Source organism: Lemur catta, chromosome 3 (genome assembly GCF_020740605.2).
Source record: "Lemur catta isolate mLemCat1 chromosome 3, mLemCat1.pri, whole genome shotgun sequence".
In the NCBI taxonomy this organism is placed as follows: Eukaryota; Metazoa; Chordata; class Mammalia; order Primates; family Lemuridae; genus Lemur; species Lemur catta.
Genome location: NC_059130.1, coordinates 45,978,273 through 45,989,298, shown reverse-complemented (window position 1 = coordinate 45,989,298; position 11,026 = coordinate 45,978,273). Strand labels below are relative to the sequence as shown.

Below are 11,026 nucleotides of genomic sequence, written 5' to 3'. Positions count from 1 at the left end.
TCGAAATAGTTCTAACCTTCCTAACAATTAAGGAGGTAAGGAGTTTCATCTCTATCTCCTAAGGTGATGGAAGTTGATGGGTTACTACTTATGATTTGCACACGAGGCCATTTCACAGCTATTATAATTCTAGCAAAATTGAGGTTGAGATTGTGGACTTGGGCTGTGGGAGTTGAGGGTCCTGCTGAGAAATGCATTGTTCCATTCCCTGAGCTTCACTCCAGGGCTTGAGATACCAGTCTAGTTGACATTAGCATTTTGCTAAATGGCTATCTTAGCCTCTTTAGGGTGTGAATGGGTTCTTTGTTAACGTGGGGTGGAAAAAAGTAGACCTACCTCCCCTGAGTGTCTCTGGGTGGCTCATCTGCTAGCCTGCTTCTCAAACGACCCCTTCTGTCTCCCCTGCTCACTACCGGATGCCTGGCTAATGGACGTCCTCAATGCCTGGCAAAGGGGAAGGTTCTGCTGCCTCAGCACGGGGTGGGCTGGGCATGAGAATGAGTAATGGAATGTTCCAGAGAAATCCACCCTTCCTGCCAAATGTGCATGCCAATTTACACCTACAGAGAGTCTGGTTGCCTTTGCTTGTTCATCAGAAGAAAATAGATGAACCCTGAAAGGAGATGCCGTTGGCAGGCCAGCCACAATGGCAGGCGCGGTCTTCCCACAGGACCTGCCAGTGCTAGCAGCTGGGGAGGGTGCGTTGTCTGCAGACAGCTGACCTACGACCTGCCACAGAAAGCCTCAGCTGCTCCCTGGCTTTGCAACCCCAAGCAATACTGTGAGTCAGAACAGCACGGGAGTAGAAGTCCTGCAGCGTGTGGAGACCACAAGGAGAATGGGAGGAAGGGGGTGGATTAATAGGGCTGGGATTTGGTCAGGACAACAGTGCTGGCCCCGTTCTCTAGTGAGGGGAAGTGGCCCAGCCGCCTGTGGATGAAACTCGTGGGCGAGACCTGGAAGCAGAACAAAAGGCCTGGCTTTTGCCTTATGCCTACCTTTTGTGAAATGAAATGATGAGATTTCTGGACTTTTCTCTTCCTCTCCTCCCGTGTTTTTCCTCCTGGTACTCCCTGGCATTTTCCCCAAATTATTACTCCTTACACTTCAGCTGGGCCCTCACACCTTCCTTGACGGTTTTTGTCTTTATACTCTCTTCCCTTGCAACCAACAATTTGTTTTGAGCAATTACCTGATTAATTAAATAAATGTTGACTGCAGACCTACTTTTTGCTACATACCACATTGGGGACCACATGATGAATGAGACAAACCTGATAACCAAATGGAGTTTGTGGAATGAATGAATGAATGTGGTGCGAATAGCTAACCTCTGAGTGCTGACTTCGTGTGAGGCCTGAGCACTTTATGATTTCATTTAATCCTCAACTAAAATAGGATTTTCCTATGAGTAAACACTTTTATTATGCCCATTTTGCAGGTGAGAAAAACAAGACACAGAGTGGGTATGTGAGGCTCTGTGGGAGCCTCCCTTGGTGGAAATCATGGCACTCTGTGTTTTTTCCTATCCTTAGACTGTCCAGTTGCAGCTCAGCTCTCAAAGTTCTTGTTTTGGGAGTAGGGTAAGAGCAAAGATAAGAAGAGTTAACAACTGGATGTTTTTCTTTTGTTTTAGGCGGTAAACATTCAGAAAAATCCCAGGAAACTTTATCAATTGCAAAATTGTTATGTTTGTTATCTCATGTGTCTGTTCAGAGACAAGAAAAAAACTTTTTAAAATAATAAGGGCTGATGTGAGTTTTTTGGGGGGAGTGGTGAACACAAAAGAAGATACTAAGAGAGAAACCAGGGAGCTTGGGTTCTTTTCAGTCTCAGGGGGATAGGGAGGACCCCAGGAGACCAGTAGGTGAGGAGGCCAGGAGAGTGGATTCCATTTCTGACACCCTTGAGAAGAAAATGGGATGTGGAGAGCTAAGTCCCCAGACAACTGGCAGGAAGTCCTCCAAAATGCTGCAAAGGTTAATTGGATATTGGGGCTCCTTTCAAAGGTTTGGGGTTTAATAAGCTAGATAATATTTAAACATATACAGCTATACTATAAAGCACAATGCAGCAAAGAGAGGAACATAGCCAGGACTGGCATTGATGAGATCAGCAAAGCAGCAGGGAAGAAAATTCTGCTGCAGAATTTCTGCTGCAGGCAAAGAGAAAGGAATCTGAAATGCATGAGTTCGATCCAGCCTTTACTTGGTGTGGGAGAAATCTGTGCTGGGATAAAATGGGGCCACTGTGTGACCTTGGTCATGTCTCTTTACATTCTGAGCCTCAGCTGAACTATAAGCCTCTAAGTCGAAGGGGAAAAATAAAACAGTAAGAAAGGAGAAAGACGCTCTACGAGGGCTCGTCCAGGGTTTTCCCTGGGAGAGTCCCTGGTCCACAGTCTGACATGAGGTATCTGTACCAATCGTATAGGTGCCATTTTCCCCTTCCCTGTAGAGATCTGATTCCTTCAGGCATCGAACAGCTTAGAAATAACATCACTGCGGGTTTTCAAGAAACATGGTACTGCAGGCAGTGTTCAGAGACAGCAGGTGGTGCTCTTTCTCCTGAAACAGATGGATGTCTGAAAGCGTGGCTTGCAGGCAGTGCAAGGGATGCAAGCAGAATAAGATCTCTGCAGTCTGAAGGCATCCGAGGGACCAGGGCAGGAATGGCTGGTCAGGACTGCCCTCCACGCTCCAGCTGGTCTTGGACTGCAGCACTGTCCAAAGTGAATACGCACAGTCCCCTCTCCATGACCTTAGCATAAGTGGCTGCATTTGCAAGTCAGTGTCACAAACACTGACTGTGCCTGCCTGGGATTCAGACTGTGACAGGGAAGAGTCACTCCACCTCTGCATATGATAAGCATAATTACCACTTATTACATGGGGAGGCGAGAGGTCTAGGGTCTTCCATGCCATGATGGGCGAGACGACGCCTTGGGGAAATGGAAAGAAGGCAGGATTCTGGGACAACCTCTCACCTGGAGGACGTGGGCTTTACCTGGGACATGTTGCAACTTCTTGGAGAGGAAAAACATGACATATTAAACAAAAGCAAAACAAGCCAAACAAAACAATTTCAGAATGAAGTGAAAGATTACTGGATTGAAATTTATCAATCTGGTAAGGCCACTAATTAATTAGCTGTGTGACTTAGGCAGGTCGTTTATCTCTGGTCCTCAGCCTCACCTCATCATTCATTATTAATTACTAACATCTCTTCCAGCGCCACATTAAATAGCATGTATATCTGTGCGTCTGAGGGGGAGAGAGAGAGAGAGAGAGAGAGAGAGAGAGAGAGAGAGAAGAGAGAGGCAGGCTATCAAATAGAATAGCTTTTGGGGGAAAATTTGTAATAAGGCAGGATAGAAACATGCATTCTTGGGGACTGAGGAAATCTCTTCACTTTGATTTCTGTTTCAGTCATTGAGGCACAGCATGACAACGTCCAGTGAAAAAAGCTGTGTCACCTTCATTCTTCTGGGAACTGAGACAGTTCCCTCAGAAGCGTCATAACCAATAAATTGTTCTTATGATCTCCATTTAGTTGTGAGAAGAGCTGTGTGCCTTCCAGCAAGGCCCATATCTTCTGGCTTTTGGGGGTGAGGAGCGACTGTAACAAACCAAGTTCCAGTGGAGAGACAGGCAGCTCTTCCTTTGCTTCTGGGGGCACTGGGGACATTTGCTAGAGGTGAGGAGGGAGGAACCACTGTGGGGGTGGGGTGGGAGGAAGTCAAGGGGAAGTGCAATGTTACTCCTACTGAATGGGCTTGGCCATTCATGAGCTGACATCAGCCATCAAACATTAATTGGGCACCTCCTGCATGTAGGCTGGGCACTGGGGATGCTGCTGGAACCGCTCACAGTCTTTGCTCTCAAGGAGTTGACTGTCCCCTCAAGAGAAATAGACTCTATGTTTTCCCTTCAGCCCAAACAAGTAACCTCAGGCCCTACGGGGCTCACAGAGGTGCTGTGCTCAGAGGTCTCTCCCTCCACTCTTCCTACCTCCTGTGTAAGCTCTGGCTAGACACAGACAGTAGTGAAAGGATGCTTTTCAGACTGAGGGACGCAGCTTCGCATTTGCTTTGTCCTGGGATCCAGATGGTCGCCAGGCCACTCTGCTGAGGATTCTGTTTTTGCAGGAACGTGCTCTGATTCCTTAACTGGAGGCTTTGCAGGCCAGATGTGTCCAAGAGCTTACAGGCAGCTGAAATGAAGCAGCCCTTCTGCACACTTGTCAGCATCAGGCTCCAAGCCGCAGTGAGGCGTGTACCCGAGACAGCTGCAGCGCCTCAGGTGGGATGCTGCAGTGTCCTTGGGCATAAATGTGGCTGCTGCAAGACACACTGAGCACCGTGGGCTAAGGCTGGGCCTGAGCTACCAACTGCAGGGTGGGCTGCTGACTCATCGCTGCAGCCGTGCTACCTTTAGCAACTGGAACAGCACAGGGGATTCTGTCTGATTTCAAAGGAATGTGTGATGTAGAGGAGGGCAATGGGGTGATGCTCCAAAGCATGAGTTTAAATAGCAGCTGTAACTGAGCATGTTCATCAGAACTTTTGGGCAGAATGCTTTTATCAACCCCAGAATGGCTTATTGGGGAAGCCATTATCAGTCAGCCGGCATGTATAAAACGCCAGTTGTGTGCTAGTGCTTGTCGTATGCTTAGACCATAAGGGGGAATAAGAAAGTAAAAGATGGCTCTTGGCCCACTTGGGGATTACTGTGCTGCTGACACCTTGAGAGCCTTGCTCTGTGCCAGGCATAGTTTACTAGTTCATGTAATCTCACAAAGATGCTATAAAAATTAAAACTATTTCAACTTATCTTACTGTAAGTTGGGGAGTCAGGATTTGAACCCATGTCGGTTCAGAGCTCCTTACCATCATGCTATTCTGTTGTTTGGGAAGCAGAACCAACAGAAGTACACATAACAACTGGAGACTACCACAGGGTGACACATGGTCAAGTGTAAAGTCATATTTATAGTGTGGGCATTTATAATGAGTCTAGAATAAATCTCCATCAATTGGCAGTCCTGGGTCAGGTGGAGTGTAGATATGTTTATGTTTAAGCAAATGCTGAGGCTGTCGAGGGACTTTTTGAGAAGGCCAAGGGCCAATATGACACACGTCAGGAAGCGGGAGCTGTGGGCTCTGTCTGTCATGGGAGCAGCCTCGGGTGACCTCAGGCCATCGTGTGCCCAGAATGGCTCCGGCTGTTGGGAGAAAATAGGGAAAGATAATTTAATGTATTTTTGCCCTTTGAGAATTTAATCTGGATGGATTTACCCAACCAATTAACCAAGTTAGGAGCTATTAGCAAAATAGGAGGAGAAAGAGAAAGGACTTGTGAGGGGATAAGGAGGGCCCGTGGCCTCGCATTCAGTCCGTAGTGAGTTGACATTTGGGTTAACAAGGAGTCCATAGGCCTCCTTACCAGAGGATGTTAACAAAGACTCAAAAGACTTCTTATTTTCATTTAGAGGTGCTGACAGTACATCTGTGGTATGATCAGAGCTTCCTGAGCCCCTCTGGTTTCAAGAGAGTAGTTGCTCTGACACCTGCCCAAGATTATCTACTCTCATAAAACTGATGAAACGCCCTTCCCTCTTGGCTGATAGAGCAGATGCTTCCAGGGGCGACAGTGTGCAGCTCTCTGACCCACTGCCCAACGTGCCACACACAGGAGGTCCCCGGGCTACGGGCGAGCTCCTGAGAATGCTGTTAGGTTGGATTTGTATGTAACTCGGATCCCTGATGAACAGCGCATATATGATAGTAATAGTAATAATAACAGTACTGCAATGGCTAAAATGTGGGAATAACAACACAGTATAACACTGCAATAATAATAATAATACCCCTGTAATAATAAGTTACAGAAACCATTGTGCTCTTTCTTTTAATCCAAACAAGCAGAACATAAAAACAAACTCATACAAAAAGTTTAGATAGGAGATAGGAGAAATTTCAGAAAAGAATTTTAAAGGTTAACACTCACCTAATGTTGCGTCAACGCCAGGCTGATAGGAATGTTACACTAACTTTGGCCTTCTAAGCGAATCAATAATAAACTTCCCATTTCAGTAATTAATCCACTATGCTGCTTAGTACTAATAGACGCCTTCACTGGAGCACTGCCTTTCCCCTGTTCCATTATTCCAACTTTGTCCTTCGTAACTGCTGAGTGACTGAAGCCTAACGCTCTCCCAGTGAATGACGGTGTGCGGGCTTTCTGCCAATGCTTAATTATTTCTACTTTCATTTCCATTGTAATCGCCTTTCTCTTGGCTACAGGCTCACCTAGACTTGCAGTAGACTTTCATTTTGGAGGCCTGGTCTTAAGGGTAAACAGAGACTCACAAAATAAAAAAAAAAAGCCCAAACAAAAGCGATGCGGTGCGTAAGCAGCCGTGTAAACAAGGAGAGCAGCTGCTGGTGTGAGGATGCTGCCAAGGAACTGCCTATGCCACAGAAGAAACTAGTTCCCAAATTATGAATTTAAGTATTTCATCACAAATTATCCTTATAGGGAGCCTTGGGAGCCCGTTCGTAAGCACGGAACACCGTGGGCTGTGTGGTCTGTAAGCTGGGGACCGCCTGTGCTTTTTAGGCATTAATTTGGACCCACGGATTTAGGTTACAGTATCTCCCTTTCTCCATTTCTCTAGTATTTAGCTACATAGTGATTCCTTACAATCTCTCTGATTCTACTGCTGTTTTATCCATAGTTTTTCACTTTTTTGGACCCATATCAGAGACTTCATAAACTTTGTCTAGCTGGCTGAGTTTTTATGGGTGTTTTAGAAGCCTAAAAATTGTGAGAATGATGAAAAGATGACTAAGACCAAGTAAAGAAGTGTTCTTGAACAAAATCCTTTGGCAGAATGTCCAAAAAGCAGCAAGTGAGTTCAGGAAGATTCTCAGGGCAGAATCTGAGACACAGGCCCAATCAGGGTTCTGGTAACCATGGAGAAAGCAGTTTCAATGACAGCAAACAGCAAGAAACAGATTGCCTCATACCTGAAAGAAACAGCTCTGAAGTGTTCCATGGGAGTAGAATAATTGAAGGGGTAGGTGGTTATGGATGAGGTAGAATGGATCAAGGAAACATTCGAGTCGAGGTAGGGATAATCACAGAAAACTGATAACCACGTTGATCAGCCCCAAGCTAAAGGGAATACTCAGGCTTTAATTGTAATTATCAAGTTATATTTCTTATAAGCAAAGATCTCTATTCAGAGAAATAAAGCTGTTTTGAACTCTAAATACCTGGCTGTAGCTGTTCTGTACTGAAAGAGACATTGGGAAGCAGGTGACCACAGAAGGATAAAGGGGTGAAGGTAAGGGCCTGCTGTGTCCAAGGGAAACCACCACCTCTTGCGGGGTGGAGAGGTAGCATTCTCTCCATGTGGTTAGGGTCACCGAGCAGCTTTCTCTTTGGGGCTCTCCTAGGCCTACTTCCTGGTGGAACTGGTGACAGAGTGAGATCCATATTCCCAGATAGCGAAGAATGGGCTCTGGGCTTGGGCTTGGAAATAGAGATACTTACAACATTGCTAATGTCTCCAGAGTGAGGGTATATCTCATTCGTCTCTTTATCCTTGGCACCTAAAAGAATGTCTGACACATCATAGTAAGTCAATAATCTGTAATTGTTGAGCCAAATATATGAGATCTAAGAAAATGGTGCCCTGTCTCCATTGCCTCAGAATTATTTATCAGGTAATAAAATATTGGCAGATTCCTGATGGTTCCCAAGAAACCTGGGAAATAGAGCTGAACAATATGGAGGATGATGAATTATCCCAGAAATAGAAGAAAAAGTCCCTGTGAGAGAACTTACTGAAGTTTTGGTTTCTCCTAGGAATGTGTGGTATAAAGAGGCAAGTGGTTGGAACAATGTTTGCAGGAAATGTTTTCTCAGAATATGAGGTGTTTGTTCGTCCGGTGGATGACGACAGTGTGTGCAGAACAGGGAACGGCAGCTGTGCGTGTGACTGGGCTGTGGGTGGTCTGGTGCAGCCAGAACCCAGGTGAAAGGTGAAGAGGAGACACCGTGGGGTAGTAGGATTCCATTTTCCTGTAGGAAAGACAGCGCTGGACATAGTGTAGAAGAAGGAGAGGGAGAAGACACGACGGGAGGCAGCAGGACCAGCCAGGAACCAACTGCGGTAACCCCAGTGAGACACGACCCGAACCTGAGCTAGGGCAGTGTCAGCGAGTGGGGAGACGAGTGGGACAGGGAAATAAGAGAAGTTACACTTGACTGAGCTCATCCATTGACTGGAGCTCATCCATTGAGCAGGGGGACTCAAAGAAGGTGAACATTCAGGATTTGAGGTCTTCCTGCAAGTCACAACATTCTTTGACGTGTTTTCATCTCAAAAATTCACGCAAATTTGTATCTTTTGCATAAAACTATACCAATATTTGCATTTCTATGAAAATAATATGTAAAACCAGTGAAAAGACTTAACCTTCCTTTCCAAAGCTTCAGAGAAAGCTGAACACATGAGAAAACCGCACCATGGTTGTGTGAGGCTTCCGATGCCCCCAGCAAGTACCCCTTTGGAGAAGCATGGGGGTCCTGCAGGAGCTGGCTGCATCTTCCATTTTCACCTCCACTTTGGCCGAAATGGTCTATTTACTGTTCCCCCAACCTCACCATGAAATCTTCACTTGTCTGGTTTTGCATATTTCAGATTTTCTTGCATTTCCTCTGCCATCTTCAAGGTCCCACTGAAATACTCTTTCCTCCGTCTGGCCTTCCATGACTGCATCTGACCGTCTTCCAGGTCCTTCCTCTGATACTATGCAGACTTGTCTGTTGCACTGCTTTTGGAATTTAATGATAGATAAAACCATAAATGGAAAGTGCTAAAAAAAATCCCCCAAAACCATTGTTGTGGCTATTATTATTATGGTGCTTCAAGGCTGTACGTTTTGTTTCTTTCCAGGTAGATTATAAGTCTTATGAAGTCAGGCACTATGTCATTGATGTTTTTATTTGTCATAGCACTCAGTTCATTGTATACTTTTTGAATAGATGCAGTCATTCTATATAAAGCAAACAAACTTTTGTTCAACTAGAAGGAGCAGATGGTAACTTTCCCTCCCCAGAGTATATTTGAGACTTTAAATTGAATGTCTATTCCCATTAAATGAAATCTTTTATTTCCTCCATAGAGCAGATTTAAATATCAGAACGTCAGTACCTTTCCTCCCTTTATGTCCTTTTCTTTGATGGGCCAAGTACAAGGTAGGGCCAAAGTCATCTCAGGCGGCCGAGATTCTGATGTTATGCAAGTGCAAGCACTTTTCCAGCCAAGCCTGTCTGAGCCCACTTCATAGCTTTTTAGTCACTTGTTTCACTGCTTGAAGAATCAAAAGCTGGAAAAGCTAAGAGAAGTGTGTGGGGAAATAGCTTTCTAGAAACATCCTCGCAGAAGTGAGCACTTTTCCCTGAAGCCCTCTTCCCCCCACTCTAGGTTGGGTGTCCCCACCAGGTCACACTTGATTATTAGTGCTTGTTGTCTGGGCTCTGCTGCTGGAGTGTCTATATCTTATGAGGAAAAAAACTCATCAAAGTGTGTACTGGACCCATTTGTTGAGAGAACATAGGAAGAGAGACTGAAAAATGTACCAGAAAGAGGTAGAAGGAGACAAGGGTTATGTGATACTTTTTTGGTCCACTGAAGGTCTGAATCTGATAATCACGGAATGAGAAAATGGAGAAGGAAAAAGTGCATAGACTTTATGGTGAGGTTGTTGATACAAATAGAAAGGCTGAATGAGAGAAGTCAAATTAAAAAGCAGTAAAGTATGGAATAAATGGAAAAAGCTATTCTTTGGGGGAACCAAAACATAGTCTATTAGTTAAGGGACTTTAGAGTCAGAGAACCAAATGGAATCTTTAGAGTTCATTTCATTTCTTTTATAGCATCCTGGAACTCTGCAAATTCTAACTTTCAGGGCACTGGTTATCTGTCAGAACTCTAAAACTGTGAATTTAACCTCCTCAATGTGCTTTGAACTGGTGGTCTTTTCTCCATTCCTGCTATTAGTTTCCTATGGCTCCTGTAACAATTTGCCACAAACTTTGTGGCTTAAAACAACACAAATGTATTATCTTACAGTTCTGTAGGTTGGAAGTCTGATATGGATCTCACTGGGCTAGAGTCAAGGACTTGGTAGGGCTGCATTTCTTTTTGGAGGGTCTATGAGAGAATCTGTTTCTTGGCCTTTTCCAGCTCCTAAAGGCCACCTGCAGTCCTTGGCTTGTGGCCTCTTCCTCTGTCTCCAAATTCAGCAATGTCCAAGCTCTCTGAGCTGGCTTTTATTGTCACATTTCTTTCTCTGACGCTTTTATTCTGCCTCTCTTTTCCACTTTTAAGACCCTTGTGATTACATTGGGCTCACCCAGATAGTCCAAAATAATCTCCCTATTTTAAGGTGAGTTAAAAGTTTCCATCTGTAACCTTAACCCCCCTTTGCCATGTGACCTAACGTGGTCACAGGTTCTAGGAACTAGGAGGTGGGTGTCTTTGGCAGGGAGGCTTTATTCTGCCTACCACAGTCCTTGGTGCCATTTCCCAAAGCTAAGTCACCATTATCCTTCCCCCGATTACGGCAGGAGCCTGGGCTCTGGAGTCAGGCTGACTGTGTTCGAATTCTGGCTCTGCCATTTCCTGGCTGTGGGATGATGTCAGGAAGGCTCTCAAGCCTCTCTCAGCCTCAGTCTCCTGCAAAGGGAGGACACTAATAGTAGCTGTGTCACAGGATTGTTGTGAGGAATAAACTCACACCGGGCCCATTGTGAGCACTCAACGAGTGTCAGTGGTTGTTATGACTGTTAGCACTATTAGCTAGTCTCACGGCCTCTATTCAACCCTCCCTATTCCATCCTCCCTGCTAAAGCCAAGAGCGATCCTTCCTAAACACAAGTTCCTTCCCACCATGCCATGAAAGTCACTTATGCTCTCCTACCACAGGTCCAGCCTTTCTCTACATTGAGTC

The 11,026-nt window shown here is 45.3% G+C and overlaps 1 long non-coding RNA gene across 1 annotated transcript; it reads right to left on the bottom strand.

The window, feature by feature from the left end:
- Positions 1 to 4,970: 4,970 nt before the first annotated feature.
- LOC123634681 lies at positions 4,971 to 6,326 on the bottom strand. The gene is made up of 2 exons (XR_006733978.1): positions 6,009 to 6,326; positions 4,971 to 5,223 (listed from the first exon to the last, which is right to left on the bottom strand). It is a non-coding gene; the product is annotated as an uncharacterized LOC123634681 (long non-coding RNA).
- Positions 6,327 to 11,026: the final 4,700 nt, after the last annotated feature.